At 57.3% G+C, this 16,322-nt stretch overlaps 27 non-coding genes and 5 pseudogenes across 27 annotated transcripts; all 32 read left to right on the top strand.

The window, feature by feature from the left end:
- Nucleotides 1–216: 216 nt before the first annotated feature.
- On the top strand, nt 217–325 carry LOC144541363 (5S ribosomal RNA; annotated as a pseudogene).
- A 392-nt stretch (nt 326–717) lies between these two features.
- LOC144541356 (5S ribosomal RNA) lies at nt 718–826 on the top strand (annotated as a pseudogene).
- Nucleotides 827–1,218: 392 nt separating this feature from the next.
- Nucleotides 1,219–1,337, top strand: LOC144541169 (5S ribosomal RNA). The gene has a single exon (XR_013506384.1). It is a non-coding gene; the product is annotated as a 5S ribosomal RNA (ribosomal RNA).
- Nucleotides 1,338–1,729: 392 nt separating this feature from the next.
- On the top strand, nt 1,730–1,838 carry LOC144541361 (5S ribosomal RNA; annotated as a pseudogene).
- Nucleotides 1,839–2,230: 392 nt separating this feature from the next.
- Nucleotides 2,231–2,349, top strand: LOC144541167 (5S ribosomal RNA). The gene has a single exon (XR_013506382.1). It is a non-coding gene; the product is annotated as a 5S ribosomal RNA (ribosomal RNA).
- A 392-nt stretch (nt 2,350–2,741) lies between these two features.
- On the top strand, nt 2,742–2,860 carry LOC144540577 (5S ribosomal RNA). Its single transcript, XR_013505798.1, has one exon. It is a non-coding gene; the product is annotated as a 5S ribosomal RNA (ribosomal RNA).
- A 392-nt stretch (nt 2,861–3,252) lies between these two features.
- Nucleotides 3,253–3,371, top strand: LOC144540576 (5S ribosomal RNA). Its single transcript, XR_013505797.1, has one exon. It is a non-coding gene; the product is annotated as a 5S ribosomal RNA (ribosomal RNA).
- A 392-nt stretch (nt 3,372–3,763) lies between these two features.
- LOC144541443 (5S ribosomal RNA) lies at nt 3,764–3,882 on the top strand. The gene has a single exon (XR_013506559.1). It is a non-coding gene; the product is annotated as a 5S ribosomal RNA (ribosomal RNA).
- A 392-nt stretch (nt 3,883–4,274) lies between these two features.
- LOC144541336 (5S ribosomal RNA) lies at nt 4,275–4,383 on the top strand (annotated as a pseudogene).
- A 392-nt stretch (nt 4,384–4,775) lies between these two features.
- On the top strand, nt 4,776–4,894 carry LOC144541029 (5S ribosomal RNA). The gene has a single exon (XR_013506244.1). It is a non-coding gene; the product is annotated as a 5S ribosomal RNA (ribosomal RNA).
- A 392-nt stretch (nt 4,895–5,286) lies between these two features.
- LOC144540575 (5S ribosomal RNA) lies at nt 5,287–5,405 on the top strand. The gene has a single exon (XR_013505796.1). It is a non-coding gene; the product is annotated as a 5S ribosomal RNA (ribosomal RNA).
- Nucleotides 5,406–5,797: 392 nt separating this feature from the next.
- Nucleotides 5,798–5,916, top strand: LOC144540573 (5S ribosomal RNA). Its single transcript, XR_013505794.1, has one exon. It is a non-coding gene; the product is annotated as a 5S ribosomal RNA (ribosomal RNA).
- Nucleotides 5,917–6,308: 392 nt separating this feature from the next.
- LOC144541432 (5S ribosomal RNA) lies at nt 6,309–6,427 on the top strand. Its single transcript, XR_013506548.1, has one exon. It is a non-coding gene; the product is annotated as a 5S ribosomal RNA (ribosomal RNA).
- A 392-nt stretch (nt 6,428–6,819) lies between these two features.
- LOC144541334 (5S ribosomal RNA) lies at nt 6,820–6,928 on the top strand (annotated as a pseudogene).
- A 392-nt stretch (nt 6,929–7,320) lies between these two features.
- LOC144541028 (5S ribosomal RNA) lies at nt 7,321–7,439 on the top strand. The gene has a single exon (XR_013506243.1). It is a non-coding gene; the product is annotated as a 5S ribosomal RNA (ribosomal RNA).
- Nucleotides 7,440–7,831: 392 nt separating this feature from the next.
- LOC144540572 (5S ribosomal RNA) lies at nt 7,832–7,950 on the top strand. The gene has a single exon (XR_013505793.1). It is a non-coding gene; the product is annotated as a 5S ribosomal RNA (ribosomal RNA).
- Nucleotides 7,951–8,342: 392 nt separating this feature from the next.
- Nucleotides 8,343–8,461, top strand: LOC144540571 (5S ribosomal RNA). The gene has a single exon (XR_013505792.1). It is a non-coding gene; the product is annotated as a 5S ribosomal RNA (ribosomal RNA).
- Nucleotides 8,462–8,853: 392 nt separating this feature from the next.
- Nucleotides 8,854–8,971, top strand: LOC144541239 (5S ribosomal RNA). Its single transcript, XR_013506454.1, has one exon. It is a non-coding gene; the product is annotated as a 5S ribosomal RNA (ribosomal RNA).
- A 392-nt stretch (nt 8,972–9,363) lies between these two features.
- LOC144540570 (5S ribosomal RNA) lies at nt 9,364–9,482 on the top strand. Its single transcript, XR_013505791.1, has one exon. It is a non-coding gene; the product is annotated as a 5S ribosomal RNA (ribosomal RNA).
- Nucleotides 9,483–9,874: 392 nt separating this feature from the next.
- Nucleotides 9,875–9,993, top strand: LOC144540569 (5S ribosomal RNA). Its single transcript, XR_013505790.1, has one exon. It is a non-coding gene; the product is annotated as a 5S ribosomal RNA (ribosomal RNA).
- A 392-nt stretch (nt 9,994–10,385) lies between these two features.
- Nucleotides 10,386–10,504, top strand: LOC144540568 (5S ribosomal RNA). Its single transcript, XR_013505789.1, has one exon. It is a non-coding gene; the product is annotated as a 5S ribosomal RNA (ribosomal RNA).
- Nucleotides 10,505–10,896: 392 nt separating this feature from the next.
- On the top strand, nt 10,897–11,015 carry LOC144541095 (5S ribosomal RNA). The gene has a single exon (XR_013506310.1). It is a non-coding gene; the product is annotated as a 5S ribosomal RNA (ribosomal RNA).
- A 392-nt stretch (nt 11,016–11,407) lies between these two features.
- LOC144541276 (5S ribosomal RNA) lies at nt 11,408–11,525 on the top strand. Its single transcript, XR_013506471.1, has one exon. It is a non-coding gene; the product is annotated as a 5S ribosomal RNA (ribosomal RNA).
- Nucleotides 11,526–11,917: 392 nt separating this feature from the next.
- On the top strand, nt 11,918–12,036 carry LOC144540567 (5S ribosomal RNA). The gene has a single exon (XR_013505788.1). It is a non-coding gene; the product is annotated as a 5S ribosomal RNA (ribosomal RNA).
- A 392-nt stretch (nt 12,037–12,428) lies between these two features.
- On the top strand, nt 12,429–12,547 carry LOC144541209 (5S ribosomal RNA). Its single transcript, XR_013506423.1, has one exon. It is a non-coding gene; the product is annotated as a 5S ribosomal RNA (ribosomal RNA).
- A 393-nt stretch (nt 12,548–12,940) lies between these two features.
- On the top strand, nt 12,941–13,059 carry LOC144540566 (5S ribosomal RNA). The gene has a single exon (XR_013505787.1). It is a non-coding gene; the product is annotated as a 5S ribosomal RNA (ribosomal RNA).
- A 392-nt stretch (nt 13,060–13,451) lies between these two features.
- On the top strand, nt 13,452–13,570 carry LOC144540565 (5S ribosomal RNA). Its single transcript, XR_013505786.1, has one exon. It is a non-coding gene; the product is annotated as a 5S ribosomal RNA (ribosomal RNA).
- Nucleotides 13,571–13,962: 392 nt separating this feature from the next.
- On the top strand, nt 13,963–14,081 carry LOC144540564 (5S ribosomal RNA). The gene has a single exon (XR_013505785.1). It is a non-coding gene; the product is annotated as a 5S ribosomal RNA (ribosomal RNA).
- Nucleotides 14,082–14,473: 392 nt separating this feature from the next.
- On the top strand, nt 14,474–14,592 carry LOC144541193 (5S ribosomal RNA). The gene has a single exon (XR_013506407.1). It is a non-coding gene; the product is annotated as a 5S ribosomal RNA (ribosomal RNA).
- A 392-nt stretch (nt 14,593–14,984) lies between these two features.
- Nucleotides 14,985–15,103, top strand: LOC144540562 (5S ribosomal RNA). Its single transcript, XR_013505783.1, has one exon. It is a non-coding gene; the product is annotated as a 5S ribosomal RNA (ribosomal RNA).
- Nucleotides 15,104–15,495: 392 nt separating this feature from the next.
- Nucleotides 15,496–15,614, top strand: LOC144540561 (5S ribosomal RNA). The gene has a single exon (XR_013505782.1). It is a non-coding gene; the product is annotated as a 5S ribosomal RNA (ribosomal RNA).
- A 392-nt stretch (nt 15,615–16,006) lies between these two features.
- Nucleotides 16,007–16,125, top strand: LOC144541187 (5S ribosomal RNA). Its single transcript, XR_013506402.1, has one exon. It is a non-coding gene; the product is annotated as a 5S ribosomal RNA (ribosomal RNA).
- The last annotated feature ends 197 nt before the right edge of the window (nt 16,126–16,322 follow it).

The raw sequence follows: 16,322 nt of genomic DNA, 5'->3' as shown, positions 1-16,322 counted from the left end.
TCACAGCATGCATTTGTGTCCCTGCCGTCGCTGAACAGCGCAAATGTAGGGGAGAGAAAAGACTGCGGCCTTGCTCCCGGTGAGCACAACGGCTGAGGGCGTCAATGATAATAGAGGGCAGAGAAATAGGCCCATTTGGTGGCCGGTTTTCAAAAGGCCATGCAGTAGGCACAGGCTAAGCCGTGTATAAAAGGCCTCCCTGCCGCCGCCTCAATTGCTTACGGCCATTCCACTCTGAACACGTCCATTCTCGGAAGCTAAGCAGGGTCGGGCCTGGTTAGTACTTGGATGGGAGACCGCCTGGGAATACCAGGTGCTGTAAGCTTTTTCATCTTTCTAGGCAGCAGAGGGCGCTGCTCCCTCTCCGGGGGAGACAGGGGGCCTCCAACAACAGTGCTGGCCAGCGGCAGTGCAGTCACTTTTGCAGAGGAAGTACAAGGACGACATCACGTCCCGTGTGCCAGCAACAGCTGGCTTTCCCTCGGGGAGGCTGCAAACTTATCACAGCATGCATTTGTGTCCCTGCCGTCGCTGAACAGCGCAAATGTAGGGGAGAGAAAAGACTGCGGCCTTGCTCCCGGTGAGCACAACGGCTGAGGGCGTCAATGATAATAGAGGGCAGAGAAATAGGCCCATTTGGTGGCCGGTTTTCAAAAGGCCCTGCAGTAGGCACAGGCTAAGCCGTGTATAAAAGGCCTCCCTGCCGCCGCCTCAATTGCTTACGGCCATACCACTCTGAACACGTCCGATCTCGGAAGCTAAGCAGGATCGGGCCTGGTTAGTACTTGGATGGGAGACCGCCTGGGAATACCAGGTGCTGTAAGCTTTTTCATCTTTCTAGGCAGCAGAGGGCGCTGCTCCCTCTCCGGGGGAGACAGGGGGCCTCCAACAACAGTGCTGGCCAGCGGCAGTGCAGTCACTTTTGCAGAGGAAGTACAAGGACGACATCACGTCCCGTGTGCCAGCAACAGCTGGCTTTCCCTCGGGGAGGCTGCAAACTTATCACAGCATGCATTTGTGTCCCTGCCGTCGCTGAACAGCGCAAATGTAGGGGAGAGAAAAGACTGCGGCCTTGCTCCCGGTGAGCACAACGGCTGAGGGCGTCAATGATAATAGAGGGCAGAGAAATAGGCCCATTTGGTGGCCGGTTTTCAAAAGGCCCTGCAGTAGGCACAGGCTAAGCCGTGTATAAAAGGCCTCCCTGCCGCCGCCTCAATTGCTTACGGCCATACCACTCTGAACACTCCCGATCTCGTCCGATCTCGGAAGCTAAGCAGGGTCGGGCCTGGTTAGTACTTGGATGGGAGACCGCCTGGGAATACCAGATGCTGTAAGCTTTTTCATCTTTCTAGGCAGCAGAGGGCGCTGCTCCCTCTCCGGGGGAGACAGGGGGCCTCGAACAACAGTGCTGGCCAGCGGCAGTGCAGTCACTTTTGCAGAGGAAGTACAAGGACGACATCACGTCCCGTGTGCCAGCAACAGCTGTCTTTCCCTCGGGGAGGCTGCAAACTTATCACAGCATGCATTTGTGTCCCTGCCGTCGCTGAACAGCGCAAATGTAGGGGAGAGAAAAGACTGCGGCCTTGCTCCCGGTGAGCACAACGGCTGAGGGCGTCAATGATAATAGAGGGCAGAGAAATAGGCCCATTTGGTGGCCGGTTTTCAAAGGGCCCTGCAGTAGGCACAGGCTAAGCCGTGTATAAAAGGCCTCCCTGCCGCCGCCTCAATTGCTTACGGCCATACCACTCTGAACACGTCCGTTCTCGGAAGCTAAGCAGGATCGGGCCTGGTTAGTACTTGGATGGGAGACCGCCTGGGAATACCAGGTGCTGTAAGCTTTTTCATCTTTCTAGGCAGCAGAGGGCGCTGCTCCCTCTCCGGGGGAGACAGGGGGCCTCCAACAACAGTGCTGGCCAGCGGCAGTGCAGTCACTTTTGCAGAGGAAGTACAAGGACGACATCACGTCCCGTGTGCCAGCAACAGCTGGCTTTCCCTCGGGGAGGCTGCAAACTTATCACAGCATGCATTTGTGTCCCTGCCGTCGCTGAACAGCGCAAATGTAGGGGAGAGAAAAGACTGCGGCCTTGCTCCCGGTGAGCACAACGGCTGAGGGCGTCAATGATAATAGAGGGCAGAGAAATAGGCCCATTTGGTGGCCGGTTTTCAAAAGGCCCTGCAGTAGGCACAGGCTAAGCCGTGTATAAAAGGCCTCCCTGCCGCCGCCTCAATTGCTTACGGCCATACCACTCTGAACACTCCCGATCTCGTCCGATCTCGGAAGCTAAGCAGGGTCGGGCCTGGTTAGTACTTGGATGGGAGACCGCCTGGGAATACCAGATGCTGTAAGCTTTTTCATCTTTCTAGGCAGCAGAGGGCGCTGCTCCCTCTCCGGGGGAGACAGGGGGCCTCGAACAACAGTGCTGGCCAGCGGCAGTGCAGTCACTTTTGCAGAGGAAGTACAAGGACGACATCACGTCCCGTGTGCCAGCAACAGCTGTCTTTCCCTCGGGGAGGCTGCAAACTTATCACAGCATGCATTTGTGTCCCTGCCGTCGCTGAACAGCGCAAATGTAGGGGAGAGAAAAGACTGCGGCCTTGCTCCCGGTGAGCACAACGGCTGAGGGCGTCAATGATAATAGAGGGCAGAGAAATAGGCCCATTTGGTGGCCGGTTTTCAAAGGGCCCTGCAGTAGGCACAGGCTAAGCCGTGTATAAAAGGCCTCCCTGCCGCCGCCTCAATTGCTTACGGCCATACCACTCTGAACACGCCCGATCTCGTCCGATCTCGGAAGCTAAGCAGGGTCGGGCCTGGTTAGTACTTGGATGGGAGACCGCCTGGGAATACCAGGTGCTGTAAGCTTTTTCATCTTTCTAGGCAGCAGAGGGCGCTGCTCCCTCTCCGGGGGAGACAGGGGGCCTCCAACAACAGTGCTGGCCAGCGGCAGTGCAGTCACTTTTGCAGAGGAAGTACAAGGACGACATCACGTCCCGTGTGCCAGCAACAGCTGGCTTTCCCTCGGGGAGGCTGCAAACTTATCACAGCATGCATTTGTGTCCCTGCCGTCGCTGAACAGCGCAAATGTAGGGGAGAGAAAAGACTGCGGCCTTGCTCCCGGTGAGCACAACGGCTGAGGGCGTCTATGATAATAGAGGGCAGAGAAATAGGCCCATTTGGTGGCCGGTTTTCAAAAGGCCCTGCAGTAGGCACAGGCTAAGCCGTGTATAAAAGGCCTCCCTGCCGCCGCCTCAATTGCTTACGGCCATACCACTCTGAACACGCCCGATCTCGTCCGATCTCGGAAGCTAAGCAGGGTCGGGCCTGGTTAGTACTTGGATGGGAGACCGCCTGGGAATACCAGGTGCTGTAAGCTTTTTCATCTTTCTAGGCAGCAGAGGGCGCTGCTTCCTCTCCAGGGGAGACAGGGGGCCTCGAACAACAGTGCTGGCCAGCGGCAGTGCAGTCACTTTTGCAGAGGAAGTACAAGGACGACATCACGTCCCGTGTGCCAGCAACAGCTGGCTTTCCCTCTGGGAGGCTACAAACTTATCACAGCATGCATTTGTGTCCCTGCCGTCGCTGAACAGCGCAAATGTAGGGGAGAGAAAAGACTGCGGCCTTGCTCCCGGTGAGCACAACGGCTGAGGGCGTCAATGATAATAGAGGGCAGAGAAATAGGCCCATTTGGTGGCCGGTTTTCAAAAGGCCCTGCAGTAGGCACAGGCTAAGCCGTGTATAAAAGGCCTCCCTGCCGCCACCGCAATTGCTTACGGCCATACCACTCTGAACGCGCCCGATCTCGTCCGATCTCGGAAGCTAAGCAGGGTCGGGCCTGGTTAGTACTTGGATGGGAGACCGCCTGGGAATACCAGGTGCTGTAAGCTTTTTCATCTTTCCAGGCAGCAGAGGGCGCTGCTCCCTCTCCGGGGGAGACAGGGGGCCTCGAACAACAGTGCTGGCCAGCGGCAGTGCAGTCACTTTTGCAGAGGAAGTACAAGGACGACATCACGTCCCGTGTGCCAGCAACAGCTGGCTTTCCCTCGGGGAGGCTGCAAACTTATCACAGCATGCATTTGTGTCCCTGCCGTCGCTGAACAGCGCAAATGTAGGGGAGAGAAAAGACTGCGGCCTTGCTCCCGGTGAGCACAACGGCTGAGGGCGTCAATGATAATAGAGGGCAGAGAAATAGGCCCATTTGGTGGCCGGTTTTTAAAAGGCCCTGCAGTCGGCACAGGCTAAGCCGTGTATAAAAGGCCTCCCTGCCGCCGCCTCAATTGCTTACGGCCATACCACTCTGAACACGTCCGATCTCGGAAGCTAAGCAGGGTCGGGCCTGGTTAGTACTTGGATGGGAGACCGCCTGGGAATACCAGGTGCTGTAAGCTTTTTCATCTTTCTAGGCAGCAGAGGGCGCTGCTCCCTCTCCGGGGGAGACAGGGGGCCTCCAACAACAGTGCTGGCCAGCGGCAGTGCAGTCACTTTTGCAGAGGAAGTACAAGGACGACATCACGTCCCGTGTGCCAGCAACAGCTGGCTTTCTCTCGGGGAGGCTGCAAACTTATCACAGCATGCATTTGTGTCCCTGCCGTCGCTGAACAGCGCAAATGTAGGGGAGAGAAAAGACTGCGGCCTTGCTCCCGGTGAGCACAACGGCTGAGGGCGTCAATGATAATAGAGGGCAGAGAAATAGGCCCATTTGGTGGCCGGTTTTCAAAGGGCCCTGCAGTAGGCACAGGCTAAGCCGTGTATAAAAGGCCTCCCTGCCGCCGCCTCAATTGCTGACGGCCATACCACTCTGAACACGCCCGATCTCGTCCGATCTCGGAAGCTAAGCAGGGTCGGGCCTGGTTAGTACTTGGATGGGAGACCGCCTGGGAATACCAGGTGCTGTAAGCTTTTTCATCTTTCTAGGCAGCAGAGGGCGCTGCTCCCTCTCCGGGGGAGACAGGGGGCCTCCAACAACAGTGCTGGCCAGCGGCAGTGCAGTCACTTTTGCAGAGGAAGTACAAGGACGACATCACGTCCCGTGTGCCAGCAACAGCTGGCTTTCCCTCGGGGAGGCTGCAAACTTATCACAGCATGCATTTGTGTCCCTGCCGTCGCTGAACAGCGCAAATGTAGGGGAGAGAAAAGACTGCGGCCTTGCTCCCGGTGAGCACAACGGCTGAGGGCGTCAATGATAATAGAGGGCAGAGAAATAGGCCCATTTGGTGGCCGGTTTTCAAAGGGCCCTGCAGTAGGCACAGGCTAAGCCGTGTATAAAAGGCCTCCCTGCCGCCGCCTCAATTGCTTACGGCCATACCACTCTGAACACGCCCGATCTCGTCCGATCTCGGAAGCTAAGCAGGGTCGGGCCTGGTTAGTACTTGGATGGGAGACCGCCTGGGAATACCAGGTGCTGTAAGCTTTTTCATCTTTCTAGGCAGCAGAGGGCGCTGCTCCCTCTCCGGGGGAGACAGGGGGCCTCCAACAACAGTGCTGGCCAGCGGCAGTGCAGTCACTTTTGCAGAGGAAGTACAAGGACGACATCACGTCCCGTGTGCCAGCAACAGCTGGCTTTCCCTCGGGGAGGCTGCAAACTTATCACAGCATGCATTTGTGTCCCTGCCGTCGCTGAACAGCGCAAATGTAGGGGAGAGAAAAGACTGCGGCCTTGCTCCCGGTGAGCACAACGGCTGAGGGCGTCAATGATAATAGAGGGCAGAGAAATAGGCCCATTTGGTGGCCGGTTTTCAAAGGGCCCTGCAGTAGGCACAGGCTAAGCCGTGTATAAAAGGCCTCCCTGCCGCCGCCTCAATTGCTTACGGCCATACCACTCTGAACACGCCCGATCTCGTCCGATCTCGGAAGCTAAGCAGGGTCGGGCCTGGTTAGTACTTGGATGGGAGACCGCCTGGGAATACCAGGTGCTGTAAGCTTTTTCATCTTTCTAGGCAGCAGAGGGCGCTGCTCCCTCTCCGGGGGAGACAGGGGGCCTCCAACAACAGTGCTGGCCAGCGGCAGTGCAGTCACTTTTGCAGAGGAAGTACAAGGACGACATCAAGTCCTGTGTGCCAGCAACAGCTGGCTTTCCCTCGGGGAGGCTGCAAACTTATCACAGCATGCATTTGTGTCCCTGCCGTCGCTGAACAGCGCAAATGTAGGGGAGAGAAAAGACTGCGGCCTTGCTCCCGGTGAGCACAACGGCTGAGGGCGTCAATGATAATAGAGGGCAGAGAAATAGGCCCATTTGGTGGCCGGTTTTCAAAAGGCCCTGCAGTAGGCACAGGCTAAGCCGTGTATAAAAGGCCTCCCTGCCGCCACCGCAATTGCTTACGGCCATACCACTCTGAACGCGCCCGATCTCGTCCGATCTCGGAAGCTAAGCAGGGTCGGGCCTGGTTAGTACTTGGATGGGAGACCGCCTGGGAATACCAGGTGCTGTAAGCTTTTTCATCTTTCCAGGCAGCAGAGGGCGCTGCTCCCTCTCCGGGGGAGACAGGGGGCCTCGAACAACAGTGCTGGCCAGCGGCAGTGCAGTCACTTTTGCAGAGGAAGTACAAGGACGACATCACGTCCCGTGTGCCAGCAACAGCTGGCTTTCCCTCGGGGAGGCTGCAAACTTATCACAGCATGCATTTGTGTCCCTGCCGTCGCTGAACAGCGCAAATGTAGGGGAGAGAAAAGACTGCGGCCTTGCTCCCGGTGAGCACAACGGCTGAGGGCGTCAATGATAATAGAGGGCAGAGAAATAGGCCCATTTGGTGGCCGGTTTTTAAAAGGCCCTGCAGTCGGCACAGGCTAAGCCGTGTATAAAAGGCCTCCCTGCCGCCGCCTCAATTGCTTACGGCCATACCACTCTGAACACGTCCGATCTCGGAAGCTAAGCAGGGTCGGGCCTGGTTAGTACTTGGATGGGAGACCGCCTGGGAATACCAGGTGCTGTAAGCTTTTTCATCTTTCTAGGCAGCAGAGGGCGCTGCTCCCTCTCCGGGGGAGACAGGGGGCCTCCAACAACAGTGCTGGCCAGCGGCAGTGCAGTCACTTTTGCAGAGGAAGTACAAGGACGACATCACGTCCCGTGTGCCAGCAACAGCTGGCTTTCTCTCGGGGAGGCTGCAAACTTATCACAGCATGCATTTGTGTCCCTGCCGTCGCTGAACAGCGCAAATGTAGGGGAGAGAAAAGACTGCGGCCTTGCTCCCGGTGAGCACAACGGCTGAGGGCGTCAATGATAATAGAGGGCAGAGAAATAGGCCCATTTGGTGGCCGGTTTTCAAAGGGCCCTGCAGTAGGCACAGGCTAAGCCGTGTATAAAAGGCCTCCCTGCCGCCGCCTCAATTGCTGACGGCCATACCACTCTGAACACGCCCGATCTCGTCCGATCTCGGAAGCTAAGCAGGGTCGGGCCTGGTTAGTACTTGGATGGGAGACCGCCTGGGAATACCAGGTGCTGTAAGCTTTTTCATCTTTCTAGGCAGCAGAGGGCGCTGCTCCCTCTCCGGGGGAGACAGGGGGCCTCCAACAACAGTGCTGGCCAGCGGCAGTGCAGTCACTTTTGCAGAGGAAGTACAAGGACGACATCACGTCCCGTGTGCCAGCAACAGCTGGCTTTCCCTCGGGGAGGCTGCAAACTTATCACAGCATGCATTTGTGTCCCTGCCGTCGCTGAACAGCGCAAATGTAGGGGAGAGAAAAGACTGCGGCCTTGCTCCCGGTGAGCACAACGGCTGAGGGCGTCAATGATAATAGAGGGCAGAGAAATAGGCCCATTTGGTGGCCGGTTTTCAAAGGGCCCTGCAGTAGGCACAGGCTAAGCCGTGTATAAAAGGCCTCCCTGCCGCCGCCTCAATTGCTTACGGCCATACCACTCTGAACACGCCCGATCTCGTCCGATCTCGGAAGCTAAGCAGGGTCGGGCCTGGTTAGTACTTGGATGGGAGACCGCCTGGGAATACCAGGTGCTGTAAGCTTTTTCATCTTTCTAGGCAGCAGAGGGCGCTGCTCCCTCTCCGGGGGAGACAGGGGGCCTCCAACAACAGTGCTGGCCAGCGGCAGTGCAGTCACTTTTGCAGAGGAAGTACAAGGACGACATCACGTCCCGTGTGCCAGCAACAGCTGGCTTTCCCTCGGGGAGGCTGCAAACTTATCACAGCATGCATTTGTGTCCCTGCCGTCGCTGAACAGCGCAAATGTAGGGGAGAGAAAAGACTGCGGCCTTGCTCCCGGTGAGCACAACGGCTGAGGGCGTCAATGATAATAGAGGGCAGAGAAATAGGCCCATTTGGTGGCCGGTTTTCAAAGGGCCCTGCAGTAGGCACAGGCTAAGCCGTGTATAAAAGGCCTCCCTGCCGCCGCCTCAATTGCTTACGGCCATACCACTCTGAACACGCCCGATCTCGTCCGATCTCGGAAGCTAAGCAGGGTCGGGCCTGGTTAGTACTTGGATGGGAGACCGCCTGGGAATACCAGGTGCTGTAAGCTTTTTCATTTTTCTAGGCAGCAGAGGGCGCTGCTCCCTCTCCGGGGGAGACAGGGGGCCTCCAACAACAGTGCTGGCCAGCGGCAGTGCAGTCACTTTTGCAGAGGAAGTACAAGGACGACATCAAGTCCTGTGTGCCAGCAACAGCTGGCTTTCCCTCGGGGAGGCTGCAAACTTATCACAGCATGCATTTGTGTCCCTGCCGTCGCTGAACAGCGCAAATGTAGGGGAGAGAAAAGACTGCGGCCTTGCTCCCGGTGAGCACAACGGCTGAGGGCGTCAATGATAATAGAGGGCAGAGAAATAGGCCCATTTGGTGGCCGGTTTTCAAAAGGCCCTGCAGTAGGCACAGGCTAAGCCGTGTATAAAAGGCCTCCCTGCCGCCGCCTCAATTGCTTACGGCATACCACTCTGAACACGCCCGATCTCGTCCGATCTCGGAAGCTAAGCAGGGTCGGGCCTGGTTAGTACTTGGATGGGAGACCGCCTGGGAATACCAGGTGCTGTAAGCTTTCTCATCTTTCTAGGCAGCAGAGGGCGCTGCTCCCTCTCCGGGGGAGACAGGGGGCCTCCAACAACAGTGCTGGCCAGCGGCAGTGCAGTCACTTTTGCAGAGGAAGTACAAGGACGACATCACGTCCCGTGTGCCAGCAACAGCTGGCTTTCCCTCGGGGAGGCTGCAAACTTATCACAGCATGCATTTGTGTCCCTGCCGTCGCTGAACAGCGCAAATGTAGGGGAGAGAAAAGACTGCGGCCTTGCTCCCGGTGAGCACAACGGCTGAGGGCGTCAATGATAATAGAGGGCAGAGAAATAGGCCCATTTGGTGGCCGGTTTTCAAAGGGCCCTGCAGTAGGCACAGGCTAAGCCGTGTATAAAAGGCCTCCCTGCCGCCGCCTCAATTGCTTACGGCCATACCACTCTGAACACGCCCGATCTCGTCCGATCTCGGAAGCTAAGCAGGGTCGGGCCTGGTTAGTACTTGGATGGGAGACCGCCTGGGAATACCAGGTGCTGTAAGCTTTTTCATCTTTCTAGGCAGCAGAGGGCGCTGCTCCCTCTCCGGGGGAGACAGGGGGCCTCCAACAACAGTGCTGGCCAGCGGCAGTGCAGTCACTTTTGCAGAGGAAGTACAAGGACGACATCACGTCCCGTGTGCCAGCAACAGCTGGCTTTCCCTCGGGGAGGCTGCAAACTTATCACAGCATGCATTTGTGTCCCTGCCGTCGCTGAACAGCGCAAATGTAGGGGAGAGAAAAGACTGCGGCCTTGCTCCCGGTGAGCACAACGGCTGAGGGCGTCAATGATAATAGAGGGCAGAGAAATAGGCCCATTTGGTGGCCGGTTTTCAAAGGGCCCTGCAGTAGGCACAGGCTAAGCCGTGTATAAAAGGCCTCCCTGCCGCCGCCTCAATTGCTTACGGCCATACCACTCTGAACACGCCCGATCTCGTCCGATCTCGGAAGCTAAGCAGGGTCGGGCCTGGTTAGTACTTGGATGGGAGACCGCCTGGGAATACCAGGTGCTGTAAGCTTTTTCATCTTTCTAGGCAGCAGAGGGCGCTGCTCCCTCTCCGGGGGAGACAGGGGGCCTCCATCAACAGTGCTGGCCAGCGGCAGTGCAGTCACTTTTGCAGAGGAAGTACAAGGACGACATCACGTCCCGTGTGCCAGCAACAGCTGGCTTTCTCTCGGGGAGGCTGCAAACTTATCACAGCATGCATTTGTGTCCCTGCCGTCGCTGAACAGCGCAAATGTAGGGGAGAGAAAAGACTGCGGCCTTGCTCCCGGTGAGCACAACGGCTGAGGGCGTCAATGATAATAGAGGGCAGAGAAATAGGCCCATTTGGTGGCCGGTTTTCAAAGGGCCCTGCAGTAGGCACAGGCTAAGCCGTGTATAAAAGGCCTCCCTGCCGCCGCCTCAATTGCTTACGGCCATACCACTCTGAACACGCCCGATCTCGTCCGATCTCGGAAGCTAAGCAGGGTCGGGCCTGGTTAGTACTTGGATGGGAGACCGCCTGGGAATACCAGGTGCTGTAAGCTTTTTCATCTTTCTAGGCAGCAGAGGGCGCTGCTCCCTCTCCGGGGGAGACAGGGGGCCTCCAACAACAGTGCTGGCCAGCGGCAGTGCAGTCACTTTTGCAGAGGAAGTACAAGGACGACATCACGTCCCGTGTGCCAGCAACAGCTGGCTTTCCCTCGGGGAGGCTGCAAACTTATCACAGCATGCATTTGTGTCCCTGCCGTCGCTGAACAGCGCAAATGTAGGGGAGAGAAAAGACTGCGGCCTTGCTCCCGGTGAGCACAACGGCTGAGGGCGTCAATGATAATAGAGGGCAGAGAAATAGGCCCATTTGGTGGCCGGTTTTCAAAGGGCCCTGCAGTAGGCACAGGCTAAGCCGTGTATAAAAGGCCTCCCTGCCGCCGCCTCAATTGCTTACGGCCATACCACTCTGAACACGCCCGATCTCGTCCGATCTCGGAAGCTAAGCAGGGTCAGGCCTGGTTAGTACTTGGATGGGAGACCGCCTGGGAATACCAGGTGCTGTAAGCTTTTTCATCTTTCTAGGCAGCAGAGGGCGCTGCTCCCTCTCCGGGGGAGACAGGGGGCCTCCAACAACAGTGCTGGCCAGCGGCAGTGCAGTCACTTTTGCAGAGGAAGTACAAGGACGACATCACGTCCCGTGTGCCAGCAACAGCTGGCTTTCCCTCGGGGAGGCTGCAAACTTATCACAGCATGCATTTGTGTCCCTGCCGTCGCTGAACAGCGCAAATGTAGGGGAGAGAAAAGACTGCGGCCTTGCTCCCGGTGAGCACAACGGCTGAGGGCGTCAATGATAATAGAGGGCAGAGAAATAGGCCCATTTGGTGGCCGGTTTTCAAAAGGCCCTGCAGTAGGCACAGGCTAAGCCGTGTATAAAAGGCCTCCCTGCCGCCGCCTCAATTGCTTACGGCATACCACTCTGAACACGCCCGATCTCGTCCGATCTCGGAAGCTAAGCAGGGTCGGGCCTGGTTAGTACTTGGATGGGACACCGCCTGGGAATACCAGGTGCTGTAAGCTTTTTCATCTTTCTAGGCAGCAGAGGGCGCTGCTCCCTCTCCGGGGGAGACAGGGGGCCTCCAACAACAGTGCTGGCCAGCGGCAGTGCAGTCACTTTTGCAGAGGAAGTACAAGGACGACATCACGTCCCGTGTGCCAGCAACAGCTGGCTTTCCCTCGGGGAGGCTGCAAACTTATCACAGCATGCATTTGTGTCCCTGCCGTCGCTGAACAGCGCAAATGTAGGGGAGAGAAAAGACTGCGGCCTTGCTCCCGGTGAGCACAACGGCTGAGGGCGTCAATGATAATAGAGGGCAGAGAAATAGGCCCATTTGGTGGCCGGTTTTCAAAGGGCCCTGCAGTAGGCACAGGCTAAGCCGTGTATAAAAGGCCTCCCTGCCGCCGCCTCAATTGCTTACGGCCATACCACTCTGAACACGCCCGATCTCGTCCGATCTCGGAAGCTAAGCAGGGTCGGGCCTGGTTAGTACTTGGATGGGAGACCGCCTGGGAATACCAGGTGCTGTAAGCTTTTTCATCTTTCTAGGCAGCAGAGGGCGCTGCTCCCTCTCCGGGGGAGACAGGGGGCCTCCAACAACAGTGCTGGCCAGCGGCAGTGCAGTCACTTTTGCAGAGGAAGTACAAGGACGACATCACGTCCCGTGTGCCAGCAACAGCTGGCTTTCCCTCGGGGAGGCTGCAAACTTATCACAGCATGCATTTGTGTCCCTGCCGTCGCTGAACAGCGCAAATGTAGGGGAGAGAAAAGACTGCGGCCTTGCTCCCGGTGAGCACAACGGCTGAGGGCGTCAATGATAATAGAGGGCAGAGAAATAGGCCCATTTGGTGGCCGGTTTTCAAAGGGCCCTGCAGTAGGCACAGGCTAAGCCGTGTATAAAAGGCCTCCCTGCCGCCGCCTCAATTGCTTACGGCCATACCACTCTGAACACGCCCGATCTCGTCCGATCTCGGAAGCTAAGCAGGGTCGGGCCTGGTTAGTACTTGGATGGGAGACAGCCTGGGAATACCAGGTGCTGTAAGCTTTTTCATCTTTCTAGGCAGCAGAGGGCGCTGCTCCCTCTCCGGGGCGAGACAGGGGGCCTCCAACAACAGTGCTGGCCAGCGGCAGTGCAGTCACTTTTGCAGAGGAAGTACAAGGACGACATCACGTCCCGTGTGCCAGCAACAGCTGGCTTTCCCTCGGGGAGGCTGCAAACTTATCACAGCATGCATTTGTGTCCCTGCCGTCGCTGAACAGCGCAAATGTAGGGGAGAGAAAAGACTGCGGCCTTGCTCCCGGTGAGCACAACGGCTGAGGGCGTCAATGATAATAGAGGGCAGAGAAATAGGCCCATTTGGTGGCCGGTTTTCAAAGGGCCCTGCAGTAGGCACAGGCTAAGCCGTGTATAAAAGGCCTCCCTGCCGCCGCCTCAATTGCTTACGGCCATACCACTCTGAACACGCCCGATCTCGTCCGATCTCGGAAGCTAAGCAGGGTCGGGCCTGGTTAGTACTTGGATGGGAGACCGCCTGGGAATACCAGGTGCTGTAAGCTTTTTCATCTTTCTAGGCAGCAGAGGGCGCTGCTCCCTCTCCGGGGGAGACAGGGGGCCTCCAACAACAGTGCTGGCCAGCGGCAGTGCAGTCACTTTTGCAGAGGAAGTACAAGGACGACATCACGTCCCGTGTGCCAGCAACAGCTGGCTTTCCCTCGGGGAGGCTGCAAACTTATCACAGCATGCATTTGTGTCCCTGCCGTCGCTGAACAGCGCAAATGTAGGGGAGAGAAAAGACTGCGGCCTTGCTCCCGGTGAGCACAACGGCTGAGGGCGTCAATGATAACAGAGGGCAGAGAAATAGGCCCATTTGGTGGCCGGTTTTCAAAAGGCCCTGCAGTAGGCACAGGCTAAGCCGTGTATAAAAGGCCTCCCTGCCGCCGCCTCAATTGCTTACGGCCATACCACTCTGAACACGCCCGATCTCGTCCGATCTCGGAAGCTAAGCAGGGTCGGGCCTGGTTAGTACTTGGATGGGAGACCGCCTGGGAATACCAGGTGCTGTAAGCTTTTTCATCTTTCTAGGCAGCAGAGGGCGCTGCTCCCTCTCCGGGGGAGACAGGGGGCCTCCAACAACAGTGCTGGCCAGCGGCAGTGCAGTCACTTTTGCAGAGGAAGTACAAGGACGACATCACGTCCCGTGTGCCAGCAACAGCTGGCTTTCCCTCGGGGAGGCTGCAAACTTATCACAGCATGCATTTGTGTCCCTGCCGTCGCTGAACAGCGCAAATGTAGGGGAGAGAAAAGACTGCGGCCTTGCTCCCGTTGAGCACAACGGCTGAGGGCGTCAATGATAACAGAGGGCAGAGAAATAGGCCCATTTGGTGGCCGGTTTTCAAAAGGCCCTGCAGTAGGCACAGGCTAAGCCGTGTATAAAAGGCCTCCCTGCCGCCGCCTCAATTGCTTACGGCCATACCACTCTGAACACGCCCGATCTCGTCCGATCTCGGAAGCTAAGCAGGGTCGGGCCTGGTTAGTACTTGGATGGGAGACCGCCTGGGAATACCAGGTGCTGTAAGCTTTTTCATCTTTCTAGGCAGCAGAGGGCGCTGCTCCCTCTCCGGGGGAGACAGGGGGCCTCCAACAACAGTGCTGGCCAGCGGCAGTGCAGTCACTTTTGCAGAGGAAGTACAAGGACGACATCACGTCCCGTGTGCCAGCAACAGCTGGCTTTCCCTCGGGGAGGCTGCAAACTTATCACAGCATGCATTTGTGTCCCTGCCGTCGCTGAACAGCGCAAATGTAGGGGAGAGAAAAGACTGCGGCCTTGCTCCCGGTGAGCACAACGGCTGAGGGCGTCAATGATAACAGAGGGCAGAGAAATAGGCCCATTTGGTGGCCGGTTTTCAAAAGGCCCTGCAGTAGGCACAGGCTAAGCCGTGTATAAAAGGCCTCCCTGCCGCCGCCTCAATTGCTTACGGCCATACCACTCTGAACACGCCCGATCTCGTCCGATCTCGGAAGCTAAGTAGGGTCGGGCCTGGTTAGTACTTGGATGGGAGACCGCCTGGGAATACCAGGTGCTGTCAGCTTTTTCATCTTTCTAGGCAGCAGAGGGCGCTGCTCCCTCTCCGGGGGAGACAGGGGGCCTCCAACAACAGTGCTGGCCAGCGGCAGTGCAGTCACTTTTGCAGAGGAAGTACAAGGACGACATCACGTCCCGTGTGCCAGCAACAGCTGGCTTTCCCTCGGGGAGGCTGCAAACTTATCACAGCATGCATTTGTGTCCCTGCCGTCGCTGAACAGCGCAAATGTAGGGGAGAGAAAAGACTGCGGCCTTGCTCCCGGTGAGCACAACGGCTGAGGGCGTCAATGATAACAGAGGGCAGAGAAATAGGCCCATTTGGTGGCCGGTTTTCAAAAGGCCCTGCAGTAGGCACAGGCTAAGCCGTGTATAAAAGGCCTCCCTGCCGCCGCCTCAATTGCTTACGGCCATACCACTCTGAACACGCCCGATCTCGTCCGATCTCGGAAGCTAAGCAGGGTCGGGCCTGGTTAGTACTTGGATGGGAGACCGCCTGGGAATACCAGGTGCTGTAAGCTTTTTCATCTTTCTAGGCAGCAGAGGGCGCTGCTCCCTCTCCGGGGGAGACAGGGGGCCTCCAACAACAGTGCTGGCCAGCGGCAGTGCAGTCACTTTTGCAGAGGAAGTACAAGGACGACATCACGTCCCGTGTGCCAGCAACAGCTGGCTTTCCCTCGGGGAGGCTGCAAACTTATCACAGCATGCATTTGTGTCCCTGCCGTCGCTGAACAGCGCAAATGTAGGGGAGAGAAAAGACTGTGGCCTTGCTCCCGGTGAGCACAACGGCTGAGGGCGTCAATGATAACAGAGGGCAGAGAAATAGGCCCATTTGGTGGCCGGTTTTCAAAAGGCCCTGCAGTAGGCACAGGCTAAGCCGTGTATAAAAGGCCTCCCTGCCGCCGCCTCAATTGCTTACGGCCATACCACTCTGAACACGCCCGATCTCGTCCGATCTCGGAAGCTAAGCAGGGTCGGGCCTGGTTAGTACTTGGATGGGAGACCGCCTGGGAATACCAGGTGCTGTAAGCTTTTTCATCTTTCTAGGCAGCAGAGGGCGCTGCTCCCTCTCCGGGGGAGACAGGGGGCCTCCAACAACAGTGCTGGCCAGCGGCAGTGCAGTCACTTTTGCAGAGGAAGTACAAGGACGACATCACGTCCCGTGTGCCAGCAACAGCTGGCTTTCCCTCGGGGAGGCTGCAAACTTATCACAGCATGCATTTGTGTCCCTGCCGTCGCTGAACAGCGCAAATGTAGGGGAGAGAAAAGACTGCGGCCTTGCTCCCGGTGAGCACAACGGCTGAGGGCGTCAATGATAATAGAGGGCAGAGAAATAGGCCCATTTGGTGGCCGGTTTTCAAAGGGCCCTGCAGTAGGCACAGGCTAAGCCGTGTATAAAAGGCCTCCCTGCCGCCGCCTCAATTGCTTACGGCCATACCACTCTGAACACGCCCGATCTCGTCCGATCTCGGAAGCTAAGCAGGGTCGGGCCTTGTTAGTACTTGGATGGGAGACCGCCTGGGAATACCAGGTGCTGTAAGCTTTTTCATCTTTCTAGGCAGCAGAGGGCGCTGCTCCCTCTCCGGGGGAGACAGGGGGCCTCCAACAACAGTGCTGGCCAGCGGCAGTGCAGTCACTTTTGCAGAGGAAGTACAAGGACGACATCACGTCCCGTGTGCCAGCAACAGCTGGCTTTCCCTCGGGGAGGCTGCAAACTTATCACAGCATGCATTTGTGTCC

Source organism: Centroberyx gerrardi, chromosome 10 (genome assembly GCF_048128805.1).
Source record: "Centroberyx gerrardi isolate f3 chromosome 10, fCenGer3.hap1.cur.20231027, whole genome shotgun sequence".
Taxonomy (NCBI): Eukaryota; Metazoa; Chordata; class Actinopteri; order Beryciformes; family Berycidae; genus Centroberyx; species Centroberyx gerrardi.
This window is presented reverse-complemented; position numbering and strand designations above follow the sequence as displayed.